General features: G+C 44.6%; 1 protein-coding gene across 1 annotated transcript in view; it reads right to left on the bottom strand.

The window, feature by feature from the left end:
* pcbp4 (poly(rC) binding protein 4) overlaps positions 1–27,216 on the bottom strand; it is a 143,080-nt gene that overhangs the window by 91,310 nt on the left and 24,554 nt on the right. The window contains exon 3 of the mRNA XM_040159493.1: positions 6,009–6,054. The gene's annotated coding sequence lies outside the window, so the exon portion shown is untranslated. The remainder of the gene's footprint in view (positions 1–6,008; positions 6,055–27,216) is intronic.

The following is a 27,216-nucleotide window of genomic DNA, read 5'->3' as shown; positions in this document are numbered from 1 at the left end:
GGTAGCGCAGACAGAGGAGTTCAACAAGGAGCTAATAATCTCTTTCCAGCATCAGTACATTCCTTCTGGCAAGTATAACACATTCAAAGGACATGACTCATACTTAAGATTTGGAGAATCAACACAGCCTCTGGCAGGACAGAAGATAAAATGTAAACTGATTTTTCTCGGCATCGCTTCCTCTGGCGACTGAATGTTTCCACTTGATGAACTGAAGATGTAGCACCATGCTTAACAGCACCTATGCTGACGCCAGTCTAGTAAAGCTGTTATGGCGAGCATAAAAACACAATTACCTCACTAGATGCGTGAGTCCATATTTTATTTAACCTTTGTTTAACCGGGAAAGGTCCCGTTGAGATTAAGAGTCTCTTTTTGAAGGGAGCCCTGGCCAAGACAGTTAGCAGCATAATAATAATAATTAAAAAACACACATATAGTGACAGACAGCGAAACACAATAGGAGTCAAACTGAAAAAGAACTAAAATCCAGGCTTAGGGAGCTCACATTTCAAGAGAGAAATTTAAAAGAGTCACTGAGTACATACATATTTTGTAGCGTGGTTGGTCTCAGTGGGAATCAAGACCTGGCAACGTTGGAGTCTAACATTTGCTCTACCCACAGAGACACTCTGGAGCACTTCCAGTTTGCGCTAACAACATGTTTAAACAGACTTCTACTCTTGCACTGTCTTTTCAGTGCTTGAAACCCAAGTGAAATGCGGAGAGAGATAGGGGTGTGCAAGATTACTTGTCAGGAAAATTGCTTGCACATCAGCTCCTCTCCATTCGGTTCTCTTGGACCTAACGCACAGTCGTCCCGTTTCTCTAACCTGTCCTCTGCCATTTCCTTTAACAGCAGGGTTGAGCCAGACGCACAGAAAGAGGGAGTGATGAGGAAATAAAAGGACAGAACTACTGTTGCACGGATTGATATTTCAAATAAAACAAAAATGTCAACCTCATGCAGTCAGATGATCATTCCAGTCATTGGAAAACATCGTCTGAGAGTCGTGAATGTCTCTACCGGGTTTTGATGCGTTCCATCTAGGGGACGATGCACAGTATTTCACTGAATGAGTGGAAACTCTGAACTGCTGGTGGTGCTCCAGAAAAGTCCAAGTCCTCCAACCTAAACAACCATAAAGGTCGCTTGTCCCTACCCTTGAACATGACCCAAAGGTGCGCGGCAGCGGCAGGCGTACCGGACCTGCATCGTCGTGGTAAAAATAAAAAAGATTGTGGTTTGGGTTAAAATAAGTAAATAAGTACTTCCTTAAGGTTAGAGGACCTCCGTCGTTTTGGTTACAATAATAAACATGCAGTTAAGGTTATGAAACGATCATCGATAAAAGATACAACACTGAGTGACGGTCTGAAACGGGAAATGAACAGCGGCCTCCTGTGTGAAAGTCCTGCACTTATTCGACCCATCCATCCACCCCAGCCTCTTCCTCGCAAGGTGGACCTTGTCGCTCTCCTCTAACTTTGTCACCTGAATTCCTCCATGCTACCGTCATCATTACTACGGCCACTAGAGGTCGCCTGACAACGACGTGTAACTATGGGCCGTAATAAGCTGCTTGTAGAGACGGCCAATCTAAGAAAAAAAAAATCAGGGGATCATCAAAGTCATTAGAGGTTATCCTCTGGGGACATTGAACATCTGAAGTAAATTTAAAGTAAATTTAAAGGCATCCATCCAGTAATTCTCATGATATTGCACCCTGAACCAAAAATGTCAACATCAGCACTAGAGGAAAAATCAGTGGGTTCATCTTGTGGAAACCCCAAGAATCTCAACAAAAATTCATGACAGTCCATCCAGTAAATTATTATTCCAGTAAATATATGTTTCAAGCTGGACCAAAGTGGCAGACTGACAAACCAAAATTGTCATCCCCAGTGCCATGATGCTCGCATGGTTAAAAAAATATAAAAAGTAAATACCTTTGAGATCAAGTACAATAAAGAAAACTACAAAAAGAGCCACATAATATCTATTTAAATACATGCAATAAGAATATATTCCACAAGCTATAAAAATGTGAATTGAATCTGCATGGATTCCTTGATTGATAAACCGATAGATATGATATGATAGGACAGTATGAGCAAGAAACACACATACAGTTCACTGTCTCGCATGCACTGCACAGTCTCAGCAGGTCATACAGGTCACACGGTGGGAATGTCCTCAGGAAATGAGCTCATATTGTACCGTTGCTCCCTCACTCGACCCTGTGACCCCACACCTCCTCACTGACATTTCCAGGGGATGTCTCAGAATTAAACCAGTGGAGCAAAGGGACCAGATGAATCAAATGCCAGGGTTGTGTTTAACACAGCAACTGGGAAGCAGCAGCTTTACACAAAGTAAAAATAAAGAAGGAAAGAAAAAAAAAAGGGTCTCATTCATGATGCATGGCTTTTCAAATGCTAAGCTAGAAGTCACACACTTCACTGACCTTTGAAAAGCTAATCCCACCCCGGATGTCCCCAATACACCCTTTAGCCTTGCATGTAAAAGAAGTTTAAGTGGGGCAGAGCAGATTATTTTATTTATTTATTTATCTTTTGTCAGTCCAATTTCTCAAGGTGACAGTTGCAAGTATAACTATGCCACGATTCAATCTCATTCAGATCAGTTTACCAGCATATCTCAAAATATATCTACAAAAGTTCAACAATGCTTGTATAAAAAGACATTTTTGATGGGTGATGTCAAATTTGGCAAAACAAAGGTTTGGCATCAGAAATAAAGCCAGGATGAAAAAAATACAACAACTTCTGTGGCTGAGTGAGCTCTGTGCACTGATGACCCGAATCTATCTGATTTCTGATTCCGCTTTTTCTTTATATGCAGACATGCAGGGCTTTTTGAGGTTCTGCATTTTACACACTAATTGGCAGCTGAGCAGAGATGGGGAGAGGAATAAAAAGAGCAGGAAAGGGGAGCGAGAACGAGACAGTAAAGTTGATTTAAAAGAAAGATGGAGAGAGGGACGAGGGGGGGCAAGGATTGAAGAGAGATAAAAATGGAAATGAAAGATGCAGCGGGACAGAGAGAACAGACAGGTAACTAAAACCGGCCGCCTGGGAGATAAAAGCAGAGAGAGGGATAGAATGAAAGAAAGAAAAGGGAAGAAAGAGGAGGTTTAGAGATGCACAGGGGGAGGAGGACAGTGGGGCAGACCTAGAAATCATGACTCACAGAACAGAATAGAAAAAAGAAACAGACCACAAAAAAATCCGAAACACAGTTGAACGCTATACACAAACCTCACAGACAATTTGCAAATATTTTAAAACGATCCAAGTTAAAAAGTCCATCTAGCTGAAAAAAAGGCATCCCTGTATGTGTGTGTGTGTGTGTGTGGTTACAGACTAATGACAGACCCATGAGCCGCTGAGGCCAGATGCCCGGTTAAGGCAACACAAACAAGTCCCACCTACATAAATACACACATACGCTCCCGTATGCTTTTTTTAAAAGGCAGTGTTGCCAACTTAGCGGCTTTGTTGCTAGATTTACCGACTTTTCCGACCCCTTTAGTGAATTTTCTTCACAAAAGCTCTTAGAGACAAATCTAGCGACTTTCCAACAAACCTTGGCTACTCTCTGTAGAAGACAGTTGCCAGTGTTGCCCCGTGAGCGTGAGGTCGGGCTTTCCCTCCGCAGGCAACACCTCTCTGTGCGTCTGATTCAGCTGACCACAAGTCATCTGAAATAGACATGAATGAGCTTCTAACGCTCTCTCTGACTGATCATTTTACAGATAAATATAGCTGAAATCACAGCAAAGCCGTCGTCTTTAACTTATGTGTCTGGTGATTCTGTGAGACGACGTCTTGGTTATAAAACCAGGATTTTAGCAGCAGAGAAGCAGCTTGGAAATGTCTCGGAAGCGACTGATGGTTAACATGTCGTCTCAATGGGCCAAGTTTCAGTCACTGTTTCATACTTGTTCCGTTTTCTGACAACAGAACCAGACAAACATGTAATGAGAACATTTTTATGGGGAATCTGGCTGTATTACAGTACTGTATATGTGAGCAGAGACAGTAGGAGAGAAGGAAACAGATGAAGGGCGGTCCAGCCACATACTAGGTTCTGATCAGGTCTTGTTAAACTATGTATTGACTATAGTGCCAGTCTGTAGTAACTTATTTTCCTCTTTCCAGATTAAATCCAATGATTTTGTCCTCTAGACCTTCCCAAAAATCTGGATAATGTATGACGTACCCGGAGACACCCCCACCCACGAACTGCAAGGCGATATCACTTCCATACACCCTACTCTGCCACTCTCCATTGCTTCTGCTGCTTCTGTTGCTTAGCTAAGCTAACAATTCAAACCACTGAGAACCATCGTTTTGGCCATCAATTAAGGTGGAGTTTCGGGGGAGACTGAAGTCACTGTCACTGCTTGTGGCTTTGGCAGGTAAGAAAACTGACTTTGGGTTGTGCAAGTGAAACGTAAGCTGTTACCGACCAGTAAAGCTGTTAAAAGGAGAGGTACAAGCTGTATGTAACCACATTTCTGTCAATTGTGGATGTTTACCAGGTGTAATCTAGGCATTAAAAGGGAAACATGTTGGTGTTTTCACTTTGTGAGTGGGTTGTAACGCCTAACTTAATTATAATCTTAAAACCTCAAACCAAGTCTTAACAGTCCTGTGAAGAAAGTGAGGACCGGCCTTGCTTTCCAAAACTGCCCTCAATCTCAAGGGTCCTAAATTGGTCCTCACAAAGACGGAAGCACAGGATCACACAAACACAAACGGACACACACAGTCCGGGGGCTCGATTCTACGGGCTGTGCCCAAAGTAAACTGACAGAGATGTGTGCACATGACTGGCAAAAGGGGAACCTGGTTCTGGGCAGAGAATAGTCTGAGCAGAATAAAGACAGATTAGAGAGCATTCAAGAATTACTCCTCTGTTTCCTTCATGTTCAGTGTTTCTCAGGGCTGAATATTTCAGCAACACTAAAGCCCTGATGAAGGGATAGATGAATGGAACGAGCTGACTGCGTCTTCGCTGCAGGCGTTGGGTACTGAGCTGAAGTGAGGTTCACTCCAGAAAACGTGGAGGGACTCATCCAGGGAGAAACAAACACCAACTGATCTGTATTTGTGTTTAGTAACACCTGATGACATCTACATGAAGAGGTTTATGAAAGCTTGGCTCAGCAAAGATGACAAAAGGCTCCTGCAAAAAGCTGAAACATTAAAACACCAAAATAACAATGTCAGAGCATGGGTTTCGAGAAATGCCTCGTGAGTTCTCATAGCCGCTTTGCCATGAGTGAAGTTATGTCATCAAACATGTCGGCATATCCTTAGGCCGCTGGTTATCTGTCAAGTCTCACGCAAGCAAAGCGAGGAGACACTCAGTCTGAATGTAATGAAGGGTTATGGCTGCGTGTTAGCTTAGCCAGCTTCCCTCTCCACAGGGGTAAACAATTAATCATGTATGAGTGTGTATTCATCTCAGTTTCCACAACTTGGACAATGTTCAGTGATTTCACTGGGAGCAGCCTCTGATGTTCGAAATACCCACGATTCTTGTGCAAGCAGAAAGAAAATTTAATTTAAATATAACTGATGAAATAATTTGGTCCTCACATCTTTCAGACTGGTACTAGGAAATCGACAGGAAATTGAAACCGTCAGTGTGTATTTATTTGGCTGTATATAGTTAAGCCAACAGAAATACACTGATCTGGTGGGAGAGCTGCAGTGTACCCCAAGTGAAGTGCACCTTAGTGAGACTCCCACTCTGTTTGATGCTGGTTCAGGGCCAACGGGCTTTCTTGACCCGAGCGTAGCCTCTCAGGCACAACCCATTCATAGGCTATGCGTGCAGCTTGCGTCATCAATCTCATGGTTTAGACAGGCATAGTAAGAATGGACAGATCATAACACAGCCTGAGAGAAAGAGGTGGCGGAGCGGCTCGACTCACAAAAGATTCGCAGAGTTTAAAAAAATGATACTTTCCTACCTAATTTCTCAGATCTGCGGATGTGGCGACATCACCGGAGCAAGTCCTGCAGGGCGAGAGACACACGAGCGGTCAGATGATCACACTTCAAATCCCAGTTTGACGAGGTCAGTGTAACCTGTTTAATCTGGAAACCACTCTTGCATGTGCACATTAAATACTTTAAGTTGGTAGATCAAATTTGAATCAGATAAAACAAACTTTGTAAACATCCATTACGTTTTGCAAGGACTGTGTAATAGTGTTATGCATTTGTCTTCGTTCTCTGAGTAAAATGTTATTAAATGCAACAGAAATCATGGTTAAAACTATTTTATTATCACACTCTTTATTCAAATCAGTTAGTCTCATTGAGATCAATATGAATAAATAAATCAGAATAAACACAACCAAGAAAAAAAAAACCCAAACAAAACACAGCCGGACACGCATGCACATCCAAACAGCATCGGCCGAAATCCCAGACATCTCGAAAACACGTTAACATTAAAAGTTTAAATTGGATGAGACTTGAACTTTTAATGCCCTTTGTAATTCAATATTCAATTAAATATGGTCCAAAGTAAAAAAAAAAAAAAAGAAGTCCAGCATGTGTTCATTAGTGGGATCTGCTCTGATGAACAGCAGTTTTAAATATGAAAGAGGTGTGAGATGTGATATACTGAGGCGATTTTAGTAGGAGACATTTATAGATAAAAATGAGTGTGTCGTTTTCTTCTCGTTGCTCGTTTTTCTCGTAGCACACGGTGATGAGTGAGATGTTATGGGATGAGACTAACATAACAAGAGCCGAGTTGAGAGGAAATTGAAATTTTCCTTTCAGGCTCATCCGGCTCTCTCACTTTACTGAACCATCCATCCGGGTTAGACTCTGTGGGCCCGCGTCTGCTGGTTTTTTCCACCGCACTACAACCGCACAACATACTCATCCCAGCACTGCAATTACTGCCCAAGTCAGACTTTCAAGCTCAGTGGCCTTTTAGGATAATTTAGGGAATTTAGTAATACATTATTTTGAGTATAGTGAGCCCCCGCTGTGACAACAGATACACACACGTACACACCCTTACCCATACTTGTTTATCACATCCCTATCTAAACCGCATATTTCTGGATCGGAAACCAAATTCGGAGGACTTTTTTGTTGTATTTTTTCGTTCTATGAGGGGGATCTGGCCATCGCAGCTAGCAGAGTGTGAAACGATAATCATTACTGGCTTTAAAAAACCAACAGGCATACTGTGAAACCGGTAGGAGTGCTAGCTTGTTAGCCGCTCTCCACAAATTCCTTTGATTTACCTCGAGCAGAGCAAACGATAGGCCTAACTTAGAAGCAGTCTGCCTCCCTAAGAACTTCACACGTCTCGAGCACATCAAACATTTTCAAGTGACCACACCCATATATTTTCCCCCATGAGGCAGGCTCTGAGTAGGGAGGGAGGTTGGGCTGCTGTAATAGTGAGAGTGCATGACTGTTGGATTGAGATATATATATTATATATATATAAATAAAAGTAAGTAGTAAACTGTGTCCATAAAGCGAAGCACATGGTCGGTAACAACGCTCAGACAGACTGTGGCATTCAGACCATGATTGATTGGTATTAAGGGGCCCAAAGTGGAGCCAAGAAAACATTCCCCCCAACATTACACCACCACCAGCAGCCTGGACTGTTGACACAAGGGAGGTTGGGTCCAAGGATTCATGCTGTTGACACCAAATTCTGACCCTACCATCTGCTGCCTCAGCAGAAATCCAGATTCATCAGACCAGGCTATGTTTTCTCAACAACTCTCCAGTCTTGGTGAGCCTGGGCCCACTGCAGCCTCAGGATTCTGTTCTTGGCTGACAGGACTGGAACCTGACGTGGTCTTCTGCCGTTTGTAGACCATCCACCTCAAGGTCGGACGCGTTGTTCATTCTGAGAAGCTTCTCTGTTCACCACTTGTAAAGAGTGGATTTTATGCATTGCAGCGCTGCTACATGGTTGGTTGATTGGATATACTGTATGTACATACATGTACGTACACACACACACACACACACAAACACACACACACAGACACACACACAATTTGCGGTCTATGAATTGTTTTGGTTGGACGTCCCCTGAACAGGTTTGCTGTTCTCCAGTCTGCTCAGGACAAATGCGTTTTTTTCTGAATGAATCTAGGAAAGAAAGCCCCTAATTTTGGAAATGGTCCTAATTGGTAAAAAGCGATCCTGGTAATGCTATTTATACGGTCCTGAAGAATAAGTTCGCTGTCCTCGATTAAGCCAGGCTATGCTAACGGCAGATCACCTTGTGGCAGTTCATAAAAGGCATCACTTGGCAGCGGCATTGAATATTTTCATTGATACGTACCAAAAGAGGTGTAGTTTACTGCTGCCAACTTAACCAGAAGTTTTGGTGTCAAGAATAGTCCTCGGCATCTCCGTCTTCGGCCTCTTGCACATGTGCTCTGTCCAATCTGTCGGTCTGCTGTTGTTACTTCATGGCTCCTTGTTATCAAGTGTGACATAAATCTAACTCTTTCAGATCTTTTTGGTATGAAAGTGACTTCATATAAACACGCGTATAGTGTATGACCTCTAAAGAGGGGATCTTAGAGGTAGAGGTATCCACACTGCTTCCACATAGCTCTCTGGCCAATTCCCCAACTCGAAAACAGTGAAGGTCTAGCTACATAAATCTCGCTGGTTTGAACATACTGGCTGCACCCGTGACACAGTTCTTACCTCGCTTCAATAAAAGGACATTTCTGAACCACACAACACTGTCAACATTAACAGAAACACAGAGATACTGAAGTGTCTACGGTTCCCGTCACCGCGGACGCCACGACATCAGCGGGTTTTAATCCGAATACGGTTTGTCAGTATGAGCCTTCAAAATCCTGCATGTTAAATCTGGCACAGGAAAAGTAGCAGTTTAAGCACTAGTTGGGATAATGTAAGTAGCTGTAGTAGTACGAGTATTATTAGCAGTTTTGCTCTGTAATTGCAGTGGGGAGAAAAAAAAAAAAAATGCAGTTGGGCAAACAGACAAGCACAACTTCATCCATTTTTAGCTTGTAGTTTCTTTTGTCATTCTTCACGCTAAAACTCAACACAGACAAATTACTTTCCAGTTCCAGAGAAAGCCCGAAACAAAACCAAAGAGCATTTATGCCGTGATATTCACAGAAGAACTCCGGGGAAGAATTACCCGAACAGAATTGATGTCTGGCTGACATTGGGTGTGTGTCTGAGTGTGTGTGTGTGTGTGTGTGTGTGTGCGTTTGTTTGTGCGTGGTGCGTCAGCTGCACAAGCTGCCTAAGGCGGGGCGCGTGTCTGATGTTAGAGAGGACACTCAGCTGTTTAAAGCAGGGGACAACTGCAGGGAGAGAGAGAGATGACTAAACTAAAAAATGACAGCGGTGAGCTGACAAAGAAGACAGGAATTCTAGGACTTCGCTGTATGGCTGCTATGTGCATGATCCACCGCTCACTGCACTGTGTGCGTGTGTGCGTGTTTGTGTGTGTGTGTGTGTGTGAGCGCGTGTGTGTGTGAGTGCGTGTGTGAGCGTGTGCGTGTTCACCCTGGGCTTGGAATGAACTCTTGTTAAGCTCTCTGTGATGCCCTTTTCAGACATTTGACTTGTGTTAGTGCAGCGTAGTGCGCATGTGTGTCAGTGTATAAGTGCCTCAGCTTGCACAGACCTGTGCACATGTGTGTTTATGTATGTGCGGCCTATGGCCTTTTCCAGATGTCTGAGTTTAAGTGTGTTTCTGTGTGTGCGTGTCTCTCCTCAGAGCTATAATGAGGTCTTGGGGGACCGCAGGCCTTCTGTCTGTCTCTCGGACCGACATCACGTGAACTGTCAGGATCCTGACCCTTACCACACACACACACACACACACACACACGCACACGCACACACCTACCTGCTGGTAATGCACTTCTACGATTTGGTGTCAAAGAGCAGGGCGCCATTAGAGGAGAATGGAGAGAGTCTAATTAGGGAGCGAGTTCTGAAAAGCTCAATGTTCACTTTGCTGTAATATGAGAGCGAGAGAGAGAGGGAAGCATCCGCTTTGCCTTGGGACGGCGTCCTGCTAACAGTCGCTGTTTTATGTACGCGATGAAAAACTGGGATGAATGAAATTCAGTTTAAAAAGAAGAGCGGGAATGAGAACAGGCTTCCCGCTCCTCTTTGTCAAGTAGAACTACAGATGATCATCGTCTAAACCTCTACTGTCAAAGCTCCCAAAGAACCCCACATCTGATATCTCATTTAATAGTCATATCCTAAGGTATCGTCATTATTCTTCATTTATTTCAAATTGAAATAGCTATAATAATAATAATAATAACAATTAATGATCATGATAATAATAATAATAATAATGCTGTAGGGCGCTGTCTAATATTCTGCACCGACACCCTTTTAGGGCTGGGTATGAAGCATGTTCCTGCTTTCAGTGAACTCTGAGACCTGGGTGTGTTAAGTGCTCGTTCATAATCAGTGCTTAGGTGTCGACTCTGTCGATCTACCGTTGGACTGAGAGAGATCCTACACCTGTTTGCCACAGTCTTTCCGGATTTGTTTCAATATTGCACCAACGGTAAACAATCACCTTCATCACTCTGGCCACTGGTTCAGCACACACACACACACACACAAACGCACGCACACACACGCACATACGCATTTTAGAGAGTGACCGTAACCCAGACACTAGTGAAGAGCCGATTACCAGCCATTCTTGTAACACTGACCAAAGAATAAGAATATATCTGAGAAGACATTTGATACCAGCGTACATGACAGTTTGACAGTTTTCAAAACTCTGTCTTTTGTTGGTACCGTAAAAGTACTGAGGTACCCGATGGGCCACCGCTGCCTCCTGGGAATTCTGTTTATATACAACTAATGTGCAACAGCAAATACATCTGAAGGAAACGTATTTGTGACCAGATCCCGTTTTCTATCAACAAGATGAGGAAATGTTGTTAATTTACATCTTTGGCAAGTCGCAAATATGCTGACACTGATTGCGTCAGTAAAATATTCAAGACAACATATTTGTTTTACACCAAAATATCCGATCTTGAAGCACAATATCTACATTCTATATCAATATAAGTATTAAATAAACTGACCTTTGATCACCTTTTGGCGATGTGGTTTTGGGCGATTTATTTCGGAAACCCAGGAAACAGATGACTATCAGTGGCTTCACTTAACAGTTGGTTTGTAGCTTTTAGTAAATGCATTTTAGCAGCTACTTTCTCGGACTCTCCCGTTGCCATCCCTGAGTGGCAGTACACATAAAATCTGTCTGAGCTGAAAACCATCCTCATAGCAGGAAAAAAAATTAAAAAAATTAAAAAAAAGAATACATTTTAGGTCCCAGAAAGGATCATTATCATGGAAAGGTTGTAGTATTTTACACGGATGAAATGCAGAAATATGAAAAATCTAAGAGTCCAACACTCTTCATGGTTTGTATGCAGCTGTTGTCATCGGTGCATTTTAAATGGCTTTAATTCAAATATTAGACAAAACGGTGGATACCAGCCTCATATCAAAGAGACTAAATCATTATTTCTTATTCAAGGTCAGTACCAAACAAAAGAATACCCATGTCTGAGGAAAAGAAAAATTTAGTTGAGCCGTCTTTGGGCAATGTTTCATCTCCCTCTTGATCCTTCTCAGGAAGTAGTGATAATACCAACTATATTTACATGGCACTTTCAAGGTTAATGAAGCAGAAAAAGGGAACAATCTCAGTAATCAGCCTTAATAAAAGGAAGATTTGTGCTGCTGACACCAATAACACCCGCCAGAGCTGACTCAGAAAACATATTGGGCTCCCAGCAAACAAATTTTAAAAAGCTACCCCTGCATAATGAGCAAAATAATAAGGTGTCAGTTAAATATGTGCCCATACTAAATGAGTTTTCAGCTGTGCCTGATAAGAATAATGTCCATGGATCATTTACAAAGGCAGGCTAATGAAGACTCACAGTGGACTTAAGACTAAAACGGGCAGATTTTATTATTATTAAATACTTATCACATTGAAAGCGTTGAATTGACGAGGCCCATTGTTAAAGAGCACTCCTACACATCCAAACATGGGCCCCAACTCAGACCTGAAGGCCAGTACCTAGCCAGGAGATGAATGGCGTCTTTATCTGCAGTCAAAGTGCCATCGACAAGAGCACTGACAGTGTCACGCAGAAAAAATGCAGATGATTTCATTCCCTTGAAATAAAACTAAGAAGTGTTCAAGAGAAAACAGCCCTAAGGGTTGGATTATGCTCGTTCAGAGCTAGTTTGTAAGACGTGCTGTCCAACCACATCGGATATCAAAAGTGTTTATAGCGGTTCTGAAGGTCCACGCTGGAAGGTGGAGTGAAAAGCCAGCTGTCACAGAGAGGAGGAGACGGGATATCATTTAAATATGGGGACAACACTGCAGATTTTCAGGCAGAATTTCTCCTGGAGGACATTCAAAGCGTTGCACTCAGTTGTTCACATGAAAAAAGACATGAGTGCTTGTGTCAGGAATAAGAAAAGGGAGCTTGAGAGAGAGGTTCAAACCCTGGCTCCTTTCTCACCCGACCATTCACCGCATGAAGAGAGTTTGAATGCTGGAAATTGTCGAACACAGACCCCCTCTAGTCCCACATTTTTAAGGTGTCTCTTTTACAGATGGAGAAATGGAGAAGCTATTTCTTCTTCTCTAAAACAAGAAGAAATAGCCGTAGTCTGTGTACTACGTCACACAGTTTGTTGCTCTGATTGGTTGTAGGTCTATGGAATTGTGTCCGGAGGCTTTGTGGTCTGCAGCCGTTGGAAATCGAAAATGAACCAGAGGTTCAACACGCATTTGTAAATGCGAATTGGTCTGGTGATGCCAGGCCATGTAGGGGCTGTAGATCTGCACTGGATTTAGCGAGACCAGATGTCTAGTTTGTCAAACCGCAGCTTGACATCAAACTACTCAACTACAGCTCTGAGCAGTTCCGGCTTCCAGCAGTCCGTGCTCTGGATACTCGTGAGAGATACTGCTTACAGAAGGCACTGACACCACAGGAAGCAGCGGGGAAAAGAAGGGAGGGGCGTCCTCATGCTTCAGTTTGGCCGTGTGATCAACGGACGTCGTCACAAGATAACCAAGACAACAGCAGCCACGGGTCCAAGTACCATAACCAGCCTCAACTGACATGTAGAGTTATAAGGCCCCTTTCTTTTGGGATTATTTTGTTGTTTCCTGTTGCATCACCTCTGGCTACGCATACACTCTGACTGGCCGGTGGACGGTGATGTTTCTTGGCTGTCTGACTGCAGAATTAGTTATATCGACCGACTACAGCAGAAACATTAAAATCCAATCAGCCACAGCTTAGAGAAGAGGGCTGCGGGGTGGGACAGCGAATTACAGATGCAAGGCTAAAATTCATGAGTCGCCTAAATGCAAACCTCTGACTCAAATACACACACACACACACACACAGTCAGCCCCATAAGAATCAATCAGCGCTGAGAGGCTCGATGATGAAATGCATGGGAATTTGCATGTGTGCCTGCGTGTGTGTGTGTGTGTGTGTGTGTGCATGATCCAGACAGCTGGTGTGGTAAAGTTTATGGACTTGGCCTCCGCTGATGGGCAGAGCAACAGTTGCTCTGGTGAGCGGAGACTCTTCCCTTGGACAGCCTTAAAAGAGACAGACGCTGTGAGCTCTTGTACCTCCAGCTTTGTGAGGACCAGTCCGGACATTTTGGCCTTTCCTCATTTTTTCAAAGTGCCGTTTAACCTTTGTGTTTTGTTGACATTGGCTCCGGTTGCTCGTTGTTTGGGGTCCCACAGACCCCACTGCTATACGTGTAAAAATAATAAGATTACAAAACCAACTATTTTCTTCCTTTTCTTCTGCCCTTTTTAAAACCCAATATGTAGAAATGTATTAAAGTCATGGCCAAATTTGATGAAGGCGACAAAATACAGAAACCATACACCGATCTGTGTCACATGGGTTATGCATGGACAAATACATATTCCTTTTTTTTTTGCCAAAAAGTCCTTTACAAACAAAGAAATGGACAGTATGTTATCCTACAGAGTGGCATTACTTAGTTTGGGATCATTTGGATCACAGAGCAGAGAAACTCCCTGTTAGAACGATAAGGAGGAGTAATAAGTGGACGTGCATATCATCAGCTCAGAATCAGGTTTCTAAGCAAGTCTCATAAAATTAGGGAAAGTCACAAAGGATCAGGTTGATGAACCAATTATATGTGTGACTTCAGGACCCCCAACGGCGGTTAAAGGTTAAGATTTGATTTTTAGGTTAGGGTTGGCTTGGTAAAGATCAGAATCCCGTGCATTGTGTCGGTGATGGTCCTCACAAGTGTTTAATGTGAGGTGTGTGACGTGAAGCCTCTCGCGCATGCGCACCCACAGGTTGGGCTCCGGAGGGGATAGCGGCGGCTCCATCGGTCGGGCAATCGGCCCGTCAGCCTGGGAAAGGACACTGACCGCAGATCCGCTCAAACAATCTGACGGCGGAAAACCTCACTCTGGCATCGCATCTTCCCCAAAAAGCTTTTGCCATCACACTAACAATAATTTGTAGGAGACGGGGTTGGTCCAGATGCTCAAAGATGAATAGGACTCGGCGTTAGCGAGCTCCTAAGGCGGTATTCAAGATGTCATCGAAGTAAAAATGCCGCGGTTGCTGGTGTCTTTTAGCATCTTTTTTTATTTATCATGCCCATGTTTCCGTTTCTGCCGTGCTGATGGTCTCCGGCACGAGTCCCACCCATCGATTCATCCGGCTCACTCTTGACTCTAACCCCCGAGTCAAACCCCTGTCGTTTCCTCTCTAATGATCTCGCACACACCGGCAGCAGTGCATTACTTTGAGTGGCGTCTCAGTTGCTATCACGACGGAATCTCCCTCATTATCCACTCCGCTTCTGCCTGGCCAATAACAGATCATTGTCTTGGTCATTTTCTGTTTGTTTCCAGTTTGTTTCTCATCAAAGTTAATGATGTTATTCCAAGGTCAGCAGCATGTTTCACCCACCAGAAGGAAACGGCAGATTGTCTTTGCTCAGATCAATAGCTCTGAAAGCCTCGTCTCTCTCTCTCTCTCCATGCTTTTCTTGCTCGTTCTACCTCTTTGTCTCTCCAGTTCGATGATGTCATGCTAATTAAAAGGTAAGCCACCTAGCACCTTCAGCCAGTAATCATGAAAAGGCGAACAAATGCCCTTTTCATTACAGAAAGCATGAACTATGTCCTCACAACTTACATGGCTTTGATCACTTCCATCTTTTCTCTTTTCCTGTTTCTTTCTTTTCTTCTTTTCCCATCCCTTCTCTCACTCTACTGTATCACCCATCCCTCCCCGAGTGAAGAGAGGCAACCATCAGGTCAGCGAGGAGCCGTGAGGAGGCCGGAACCTTTCTCACATTAACGCACGGAACCGACAGAAACGTCAGGTTTCCATCACGTTCTCCACTTGAGTTTCCATCGTCTGAGCTCCGACTGATCGGCTCTCTTAGTGACCTCGTCTCGCCGTGTCGTCTTCTTCTGTGGTGGTTTACTGAAAGCGACTGGAGAGTTGTTTATCTTGATGAACCGACTCCTGATATTCACATTTTCTTCCCTCAGTTCTCTGGAAACTTGGTTGAAATGTGCTTTACAGGGGCAGATGAAATCATCAGCTGTGGCTTGTGGTTACGATCGAGTATTGATCTCTAGCTAATGTATATACGCGTACACGTTTAAGCGCACGGTAGCCTGTGTGTGGATCCAATGCGGTTGTGTACTGTAAATAAATCATCAGGTCAGCTTCCTCTTGTTGCATTCACGGCCGATTCATCAGAGTTTTGTGCTTCGGCTGTAAAGGCTTTTAGTGGCACTTCAAGCGAGTGACAGGAGACACTGTATTTTCATACAGCGTCTCACACGTCCTCTCCTTCTTCCTTCCTCTCTCCATCCCTCCCTCACTTCTTTTTTCCTCTGTCTGACTGCGTCTTAGTCATTCCCCTCTTGCTATATTTCTTTTACTTCCTCTATTGTCATCTTAAATACCAGACTTGTCTAGCGGTGTTTTTTTTATCTATTATATTCTACGTCCCCACTTCTGACTCCTCTTTTCTTCCCTTATCTTTCAGTAACAAAGTCTGAGTGCGTCCTCGTGTCTTCAAATTAGCGGAAAGAGGAATGCGGTGGTTTCCTCCCTGAAGCACGTGGCCGGTCAGCCTGCAGCCTCCACAACATCAAATCAGTACACAAACCCAGTAAGATCACAGGATAGCTCTATTTATACACGCTAAGCTTGTTACAAACTCTGATGAAAATGTATTTTCAGGGCATGAATCTAAACTCGCTCTCGCCGTCGCTTGGTGGTTTTGGGAGCCTGGTGAGCGAGATTGGGAGACAGGTTCTCAGTGCCAAGCATGAATTTACGACAACGTTTACCTCCGGTGTCAAGGAGAGTTCAGTGATTCCCAGCTGGTTGGCTCCCTTTTCTCTTTTCAGTCTCTGCCTTTAAATCCGAGGATTTAACGGCATCACGGATACCTGCAGGGACTGCTAATTTGGCGGGTGAAACTAATCCATCACCGTTGATTTCAACATCAGGCTTTAAACGTTTACTGTTGTAAGAGAAGTCCCAGTCCCCATTTTGGGTCACCTTTTAAGGGGAGGGATACGGGCCAAAAGATGGATGTGGACAGCGGCTGTGGTTCTGTTTACACGACACTGGGCGTGTTCAAACAGGTTTGATGCCTCATAGACACGGGCAGAGGACGAAAAGCCACCACCTCAGGGTCACTGTGTCGGATTTCTGCATTTACTTCAAAAAAACAAAAAAACAAAAAAACAGTCAATCCTCAATCGGAATCTTTTTGGATTCAACTTTCGTTGATCATCAGACTCAACGTGTAAAACCCAAATACACACACTTCAACCAGCTCGAAAGAGATTTGTCTGTTAGATTTTTCACATATTCAGACTAAAGATTCTTTTAAAGATTTATTTAGAGAGAATTTTGTAAATTGTGCTTAAAGCCCTGGAAACATTTCGAAGATGTAAAATATGGCAAAAGTGAATTATTCCAAATCATATCCTCTGAGAGGTTTATGCTCTGTGGCTGCATCTTCTCCACAGCAGAGTAACAGCGAGGAGGATTTGCAGAGGAGAAGCTCGACTGTTCCCCTCAGAAGAGATTAAATTTTATGATCAGAAGCAGGGGAGTCGGAAGCGCACACACACACTCACAGATACACAGTAGAAAATTACACGTCACATCTAATTATTCAGACTGAGGTCAGGTGTTGATGACAATGTAATGGCTGGGTTGAGTAGTACAATCTAATGAGCACTTAAACATGTCCTTCAATTAGACAACTGCAACTACAAATCCATCCATTGTTATTGGTTGAAATCACATCCCGGTTCACTGCTTCTTTGTGTTTGCGTGTGGCTGTTAATGTGTTTGACGGTTCTGTGGCGGGTCTTGCTTAAAGGAAAGGCCTGTCTCAAGGCTGCTGCCCATTTGTACATCCAGATAGTTTCTTCCAGCCGCAGTCGTCCCCCCTGTTCACACTGACCGTTAGGGACTGTGTCCACACGCAGCTGTTTTTGATGCTGGAGCGCTTACTGTTGCTAGGTTACAAAAACCATCCTCTAGCCCTTCCGCAGAACTTTTAACGATTAGAAAACCGCCTGTGACAAAAGTCGCCGCCCTTGAAACATCCCTCCACGCTCTTGATTTCAAATATTGATCATGGTCACCCTTCAGTGTCAGATCCTAAATAACTGGGTCGTCAGTGACAGCCAGGATCAGCTTCTGCTCCGCCAACTGTTGACAGCGTTGATACCGGAAGTCCAGCGCCCTTCCTGATTTCGATCGGTTGGTTGGAGAGAAGTGACGCCGAGCGCCGCCAACGCTCAACTTCATAGGATTCGTGGAGAAATCCAAAACAGCTGACAGTACACAGGCCCTAAAGCGACCCCTTGCCTCTCTTTTCCCCTCTTGAATTCACTGGGTCCAGCTTCTCAAATGTGAATGTTTTCCGGTTTACTTGCTCTTCACTGACAGTTGACCGAGTCCCTTGGGAAATATTAAGACGTCACCGTGGATGTTTTGGGACCTCGTGATCGACACTTGCTAACATTTTACATTCCAAATGATTAATGGAGAAAATAACGAGTAGATGAATCCATAAGGAAAATAATCATTAGTTGGAGCCTTCTTCCAGTGGAAGAGATTGATTCTTTTCAATGCAGAGTTCCCTCTTTCTGTTTCTCAGACAGTATTTCTGTGATGAGTGGAGAGATCGTAACAGAACGAGGGAACTTGGTACTAAAAGACCTAAAATCCTCATTCCGTGTATTTTTTTTTTTTTTTTAAAGGACTGTGGATATTGTTCCCCGTCAGTATCTTAATAGTCAGTAAGAACGGGAGGAATGATTACAGCAAGCAAAAACTGTGAATAGTAATAATAATAATAATAATAATATACATACGGACACCTGAGTAATGTTTTAAGACAGCTTGAAAAAATGTGAACCTCTCCTTTAGTTTGCCGGTAGTATGTAAGGTCAGGACGAGAATAACGATGAATACGTGTTTGCGGTCAATTGTCAGTCATGTCTTTGACCTCACATGTCTGGCTGAAGGACAAGTGCAGCGCCCCCCCCCAGTGTTACATTACTCCCACCGGCACCCACATCCTCCTGTCAATTCCCATCATCCACCGCACCACTCGCCTCGTCCTCCATACGTACTGTACATCCTCCTCTGGCTTCTCAGCTCCCTTCCCTCTTCTCTTTCCCGTAACCGTCTCCTACGTTGGCCTGACATGTGCTCTCCCCTTTTTTCTTCATCTCCATCCATCCAGTCTCCTCCCTCCTGGATCTGTCTCCTCTTTTTATCCTTCTTGTTCTTCCTTCCCTTTCACTCTGTCATATGACCCGGCTATCGGTTCTCCATGTCCTTCCTCAATCACACCGTCGCCTCTGGTGGGTCATATGATCCTCGTCTCCCTCCCTCCATCCTCCTGTCTCCATACAGTAATGATTCAGGGAACCCGAGACCACCCCAGAGAGAGAGAGGGCGAGAGACGTAGACTTAAAGAGGGAGAGGCTAGCAGAGAGAGAGACCGAGACGGGACGCAGGGAGGAGAGAAGGTTCGCCAGATCAATACCTTTTAACGGGAAGGTGCTCTCAGTTCAGGTTATAGATCCGTTATACACACACTCTAACATACACTAATACAGACACACGCACACACACACACACACACACACACACACACACACACACACACACACACACACACACACACACACACACACACACACACACACACACACACACACACACACACACACACACACAGACATACTTGCAGTCCTATCTTTGTGAGGACACTCATTGACAAAATGCATTCCCTGACCCTGACCTAAACCTCGTTTCAACCCGAACCCTAAAACCAAGTCTTAGATCTCAAACAGCCTTTTGAAGATCATGAGGACCGGACAAAATGTCCTCACTTTTCCAAAATGTCCACACACCCAGGGTCTAAGACTCAAACTGGTCCTCACAAAGATAGAAGCACAAGTACACACCCACGCATCCATATATACGTGCACATACGATGTGATCACACAGGGCAATATGGTGCACACAGAAAGGCCAACATGCATATGTCCAGGCTTTCAAATGCAAAAAAATGTGCATATTTGGATGCATGCAGCATCTCTTTCTTCCTCTCTTTCTCTGGCTGGGACACGCACACACACACACACACACACACACACACACACACACTGAGCGCAGTGCTTCTGGGAATTTGCTCAGCCCCGTTTCTGTCCAGTGGTATGGAAATGCGTCCTTTGCCGTGGGAGCTCACTGTTCCTTTATTTCCAAACTTCACTCCCTTATTTTCTCGCCCAGGCTTCAAAATTCACACAGACAATATTTAACTTGTTTTGCCCACATTGTTCCCACCAAGCTCTCAACAAAAGCAGCCTGACCTCCGTGCATCTTAGACTACAACACCTGAATCTTTGTCGCAACGTGCTCACAAAGTTCGTCATTACCACACACTTTTGCGTCTCAGCTGGCAGTGTTAACGCCCTTGTGCCACAAGGCCTTTAAGATGCTTTATTCCTTAATCTGAGAAAAACTTCTCCACATAATCATCATTGTAGAAGATAATTTAAGTATAGCTGCTTGGATCTTAGCTTCTCTCTAATGCTCAGCTCCAATTCCTCCCTTTATGCTATGGATTAATTTCCAAGTTGGTAAAATTCCCGATTTGCCGAGTCTAACAAATCTCTTCTCCAATCTTTTATCACCTTAATCTTTTTATATTTGCAAAGAACAATGTACAAAACATCCAGATAATCTTAAAACTGAACAGAAAATGTGAATATGAAGAAGCAACGGAGAAGTGGCCAAACTGTAGTTCGAAGGCATCGGAGCCCCGGTGTTCGACGTGAACATTTCAGACAGTGGGGACTTCTCTTCAGTTTCCACAGAGGTCGGCTCATGTTTCTTCAGTCAACAACTTGGCCATCACAACAACGGGAGGGGCTAACCCCCTCTCACCGTTAGGTCACCTGACAGCTTTGTACGACAGCTGTGAAGAAATGCACACCGAGCCTGCAGTTAGCAGACGTGTTCTGACGGCTGAGTAAAGACCCAGCTGAACACCGTGTATCTGTTTTTTTACAGAGATGAATTGTTCTGCTAAACATTCGATCGTCTTACGTCTCGTTTTGTCCACATTCGGGGATTTGAGGCAGCACCTCCAGCGCTGATTTGTCTTCCTGGGTTCTATCAATTCTGTTAGTGATGGTTCATTATTTTTGCAGAGTTGTGCAATTATGTAGGACGAGAATGAAATCAACCAAGAAGCAAAGTGCCCCGAGCAGTACCGACTCGATGACATGCACATAATGTCAGACTCTCATGAAAAAAAATCCTGGTCACCCTGCTTCGTCACAAGCCATGAGTCCCATGAAAAGCCTCCTTTAAAAACAGATAGCCCCTATGTTGTTGTTAAGACGACCCCTCTATGTGCCGCCTTTGCTCGTCTACACTGATCCAAGCAAAGCCGGCATAACGCCGCCCCGGCGTGTGATTTCCGATAGCTTGCCGGCGGTCTGGATTCAGAGGCGTGACGTGTAACACAACGCCGTTGGCGCCTGTCCCGCCGCGCCGGCTCTGTCGCCGCCTCCGCTGCCGGCTTAAAGGCGGAACAGCGATGTCCCCCGATTCCGCGTTCGTACGTTCGTGCCTTTCACACAGAACGGCGAGGCGGAATAAAGGCCCTAGACTTGCGTGTTTGTGGGAGTGACTGCGTTCGAGACTATTAGGACATTTCTGTAGATTTCCGCACATGCAACTAAAGCAGAGAGAGAAAGAGAAACAGAGTGAAAAGAAAAAGCAAGAGTGGGAGGCAAGTGGAGGGCGGACTATGTAAGACGCACTGAGACAGATCTGCATCAAGCTCGAGTGATCTGCAGAAACATTGCGGGAGAAAAAAAGACATATTGAGAAATTTCAAAAGGAAAAAGAGGTCATGGAAAATGAAGACACAGAAGAGGAAAGCTAAACAAGCAAAGATGGAGAGGGAAGAGATGAAAGTAAGAGAGGAAGCAGCTTACGAACACTAACTCAGTGGAGATTCAGCATATGTGCTGACTCTCAGTCCCTAAATGCAAACGGCCTGCAGGAAATGGAAACCGTCATAGAGACGCTGCTCTCTCTCTGTCTCCGTCTCTTTATTCTCTTTCCTCAGGTTTTGTCTCCGCAGGCGGCAGGACACACAAACGGCCACTGACAAGCAGTTTTTTCCCGTCAGAGCACAACACCACGGATTCCTATTCAACGGAGAAGCGAACGACGAAGGCCGTCAGGCTGAAATCACCTTTCTTTTCGGGCGAAACAGAGCGGCTTCGACCATTAGGGCCCTCTGTAGAGGGATGAGAAATCCATCGTGTAGAAGTCAGTAAGTTTGTCCCAATTGAACAGATGCCATCTTGACGGAGCAAATTTAGAACTAACCCAAGGCTGTTTCTGCTGCACGGCGTCCTCTGCTCTACCTGCGTGAACGAGCCCTTTTCCACTTCTAGTTTTTAAATGTTCAGCACCCACACGTTCAGACGCATAAGCTGATGCACGTACAAAGAGATGGCAAGCTGGCAGACTTATTTAAATTAAACATCATTCCCTCGCTCACACATGACACACACACAAATTACACAAGTCCTCTTATCTATTCATGACACCAATCTAAATCTGCGCAACCCGCAGATCAAACAAACCGGGCTCGGGCTATATCTGTATTTTCCAATCTCGTTCATGAGCCTTTCAAATCCTCGTTATTAGTAAGCAGAAACCGAGCCGGCCCCAGTCCCCAGTCCCGCCAACCCCACCTACCTGACTGGGCTGTGAGCCTAATACCAGCCAGGGTCAGGTGTCTGCCTGGAATGCAAACTGCGATGACGAGAATGGGAATTAAGAGGAATGAGAAGAAGAGGAAAAGAGAGGGAAGTGGAGTCGGTATCTCGCCGTGCTCTGAACTTTAATTTGAGATACAAAGACAGAGCCTGAGCTGCCGTCAGTCCGTCAGCGTGACTGACGGCTGGATCGGCCACTGTACTCAGAGATGCACGTGCCTCCGTGCGCGTCTGCGCACACACCCTCTCAGACGTAGACCCAAGGCCCCACAAAAGGAAAATGTTGGTATGGAAATGGAAAGAAAAAAAGAAATGGGCAGAACGAGACTTGGCTCACCACTCTGTGATTTACTGCACAGATCATTTGTGGTCCTCTGAATCACTGGGGTCAACCACAGCAGTCAGAGCCGTTGTCTCAAGAGATGCCTCTTAAAGGACTGCGGCTCAATACGGGTGGGGGAGTTTTTTTAAATCCTCCGTACCGTTAGTGACTCATCCGTTGCATGAGGATTTCAAATGCCTAGTGTTTGGCCCTGAATGGCAGAGATTTTTCATATTACGCGGCTGCTGTGGACTCCTCCGCCCCGACTCCATCCTTGACAGAGCTTGTGAATGTGGCGTTTTCATGCTTTATGACCAAGTTCGGTCGGGACACTCACATCAAGGTTTTATCCATTTATTGCGACGACTTGGTGCGACTGTGCCGACGCTTTGGAAAAAAAGCCTGAACGAGGCTGACGCAGACCGTGCCCGAGCTCCCAGAGCCCCCGGCGGAGCCCCGGTGGCCGTGAGCGCACATAAGGAAACATTCAAAATCCACACACAAGGACATGCTAATACAAGAGGACACCGGGGAGGAGGGAGCTCGATTTCTGAAAGTCCCGGCCTTGTTGTGTGCCGACTGCACGAGCCAGGAGTTTCGTGTGGATCGTATATTGCGAGTGAAAGGTTGTGGACATAAATACCCGGAACGGTCTTTTCACCGTACGACATCCTCACGTGACTTTTTCTTTCTCTGCCTTTCTACTTACTTTCCAGGGTTTTACGGCCTCTTTGGAGTTTTAAACTGACTTGTTATCAGCGAGCAAAGAGGAGACTGCAATTTGTCCTGCAGTCCAAACTACAGCTGAAGCGTGTTTGAAAGTTTACTTGTGACCATCTGCAACACCAAAGGAAGTGGTGGACACAGGTGATTCAATGAAATGACTGCATTAAGGAACAAGCGGATCGGGAGAATGAAACCGCTGCCGTGAGTCGACTTCAGACGCAATTAGTTCGACTCAACTCGCCCGTTTTAAAAGTCGAAGCGTAACTCTCCGAGCTGCAGCAGATGTGACTGAACGCATCTTGAGACTAATCTTCTGTACGCTGGTGCTCCGTATTCATCATCATGTCAGATCATCTATCTTGTGTCTACATTTAATTTACTCATGTTGGGGCAGTTGATTTATCAAACTATTTGCCATACGCACACCATGAAACTTTCAGACTGACTTTCCGCTCATTTCTTTTATTGTCATGACATAATACGGCGGATGCGGCGTTAGCAAAGCCAATGAGTCATTCTCCTCAGTCAGCGCTGTGACTCATCAGGTGTAATCCTGCTCCATATTTTCTCTCAGCTCATATCAACCCCGGATGACACGTTTTCGCAGCATTGTTTTACCCTGTTCGAGGTAACGGAGGGGGGGGTCAAGCATTTTGTCCATCAGCGGCGTGTGGCGTAATGTCCTCTCTTATTCAAACTGATGACTAGCTCTATCAAAATTAGCCCAAAACGAGACATAACTACTCGGGTTCGAGATGCTTTCCTTTCAGCTTGACCTACATTTCCACGAAAGCGACGTTTGGTGACGTCCTGTCCGTCACGCAGTGCGTTCAGCGAGGCGGCTCAGGCCCGAGCCAGAACTCGTGAGGAGGACGGCCGCGGTAGAGCTGCTTTTCCTTTCCCAAAATTCAATCTGTGTTATTTGTTTTTTAACAAGTCTTGATTTATTCCGGGGCACCGGGCTCAATTTCCTACTGAGATACAGAGGTTTATTTTCATTGTTCAAAGCTTTTTCAGACTGACAAAGAAGGCGTTTCAAGCAGATGTACTGAAGTTTGCGATCAGTACACGTATCAGCGACTGACTTCAGGCAAAAGGCAAAAAACAAAAAAAAAACAAAAAAAAAAACGGGTGCACTCCTCACAGCTGATCTTCGGAGACAGCGGCTGAATCAACGCAGCCCAGACTTTCAAATGACATGACAAGCAGAGAGTTTCTACATTATTTTGGAACTTTGCATGTTGTAGAGTGAAAATATCAACCTACACTAATCAAATATAAAAGCATGTTTACGTGCCCGAGATTTAAGTTAAATTTGCCAATAGCATGATGTAGGGGTGAAGTGCAAAGCTACCGTCTGTATCTGTTCATCTCACGAAAGTATCCTTTAGCAAAGTGGTTAGAAAATGTCTAAACTGCTTCTGCATTAAAATTGCTTCTACTGCCATTTATACTCTTACTTACATCCAGCTACAAGTGTGGGTTCTAACAAAATGCTCAGGAAGCTACTGACAGAACAGAAGTTATTACGGCGTCATTCTCTAAAGAGGAAGTTTTGCACATAAGGGGAGGACGTCTGGATAAAAATGAAGTTGTTTCGAGTGTCTATGAAATAAATCCAAATACTGTTGACAGAAATCTGAAATCCTCTCTTGGCCCACTGGTCCCTAACTTCAGCTCCTCAGTTCCCATTACTGCCAAAATCTGGATGCTGGTTGCGTCTGTTCGAAATCCATTATCTACAGGATCGATAGACTGTAGAAGATACACATTTCGAAACATTTCAATGAGAAGCCTGCTGGGTTGTTATAGACCTGAGCATGTCTAATGAGCTTTATTTACTAAATACATTCCTCATTATGAGCAGTTGAAAAGCGAATCGATACTAAGCTCCAGACGAAGTCTAACCGTGACTTAACCCAAACTCATTCTGACCAAAAAGAGCTATTTGAGCCTTAGTGTGCTTCTCCAGATTCACTCACAAAGCATGAATCACGAACGGAAGGCGACTTTTCACCTTCCGGACTTTATTTTTTCTATATATATCTTTATAAATAGCATTTAGGATTTCATCAAATGCATCAGCGCAGACCGTGAGTGCAAAGTCAGTCCTCACGTCCAGAGCCATTACGCTGCGGTTCTAAGCTACAGAGCGAATGGCAGGCGTTCCCAAAATAGCACGGGCCTTGTTAAATATTTCAGTAACTTAGACGGAAGCATAAGGAAGAGGAGGAGTGGGAGAGAGAGAGCGAGAGAGGGAGCGAAATGAAACATCAAAATAAGCAGCAAAGATAAACACAAAGGCAGAATGATCAAGCGGTAAAAAAGGTGCCGACGCGTCATCATCACTGTGCAATACCGCGAATGTGTCTTGATCCGCGCTCTTGTTTAGAACAATGCTGCTACAGTTTCCGGTGATTCTGCCTCAGAGACACTTCTCCCCGCACTTGTAACTGCCCTGAGAGGGTGGGATAAAGAGACCGAGGCGGGCAGAGATGCAGGCACGGAGACGGAGACGGACAAAAGAAAATAATACACAGAGAGGGAAAGTCTGCTTCTTTAAACCGCACAGTCAAAGTCGCCAAAGCTGCACTTTCCATGTTTTGGACACAAACAACATTAGCCTGCACGTGCGCGCGCGCACCCCCACACACACACACACACACACACACACACACACACTAAATTGCACGTGCACTAAGCTCATTCGATCCCAAACCACATTCCCCACCTCATCAAATCTAATGGAGCACTGTGTTCCTGCTGGTTTGGGGCTGGAAATGGATTTTATAGCAGGAAATTGGAGGTAGCTGAGTGGTTGAAACGTATAGAGGCTTTGCATATTTAGTAACCATGTCTGGCACCATCATCGGGGCACAACACACACAGAATTCACAGTATACCCTTTACTTGTTCGCAGCCAGTTTCCCTCTGAATCTGTCACAGTACTGGCAGCATTAAGCTCCGAAGACCAAATAACTGCTGTGACGAGCTATACGGGCTGTTTTTTTTTTTTTAGACTTTTTGGCAACGTATGACACACAGTATATCCTGCTATGTATCCATTCCCAATGAATTCTCCCTGTGATCCGGGTGTTTAACAGGACAAATGAGTCAGTAATTTTTGCCCTTGATAAACACCAGTGAACCCGCAACACAGACAACTCATCGGTCTTCCTCCGTAGCAAACACGTTTAGCAAAGACGCGAATGTGGAGGCGGAGGGGGTATTCGGTTCATTATGGATTATTTAAAGTGAAGAAACATGCTATTATTTCGGTGCCGTTACTTTGCAATGTTTCCGTGCAGCTGCTCCCTTACACTCGTACTAAAGTGATATTAGGATACGAAGGTAGAACGTCACACATCGGAATGGTAATCCATCAAAATTCAGTTTTAAAAAGAAAAATGTTTTGCATATTGAACCATAAGGGAATGATGCATCCTCAAGAACTTTAAAAGAGCAAACCAATGATTTAGCATCCCACAGGACTTAGCACTCCGATAATACTGGCAATCGAGGCTGATGCAGCAGAACCATAGATAACGTCTTCTTTTATTCCACACATTCTCCTTCCTTGTCCAAACCTGCAGCCTACATCACCCGCAACGCAACTCCGCCGACAGTTTTGGGAGTTCTGAGATATTTCAGAAACAGACCCAATTGACCTGCGTGG

The sequence above is a fragment of the Xiphias gladius genome, chromosome 21 (genome assembly GCF_016859285.1).
Source record: "Xiphias gladius isolate SHS-SW01 ecotype Sanya breed wild chromosome 21, ASM1685928v1, whole genome shotgun sequence".
NCBI classification, from domain to species: domain Eukaryota; kingdom Metazoa; phylum Chordata; class Actinopteri; order Istiophoriformes; family Xiphiidae; genus Xiphias; species Xiphias gladius.
Note: the sequence above shows the minus strand (reverse complement) of the source record. Positions and strands in the feature narration are given on the sequence as shown.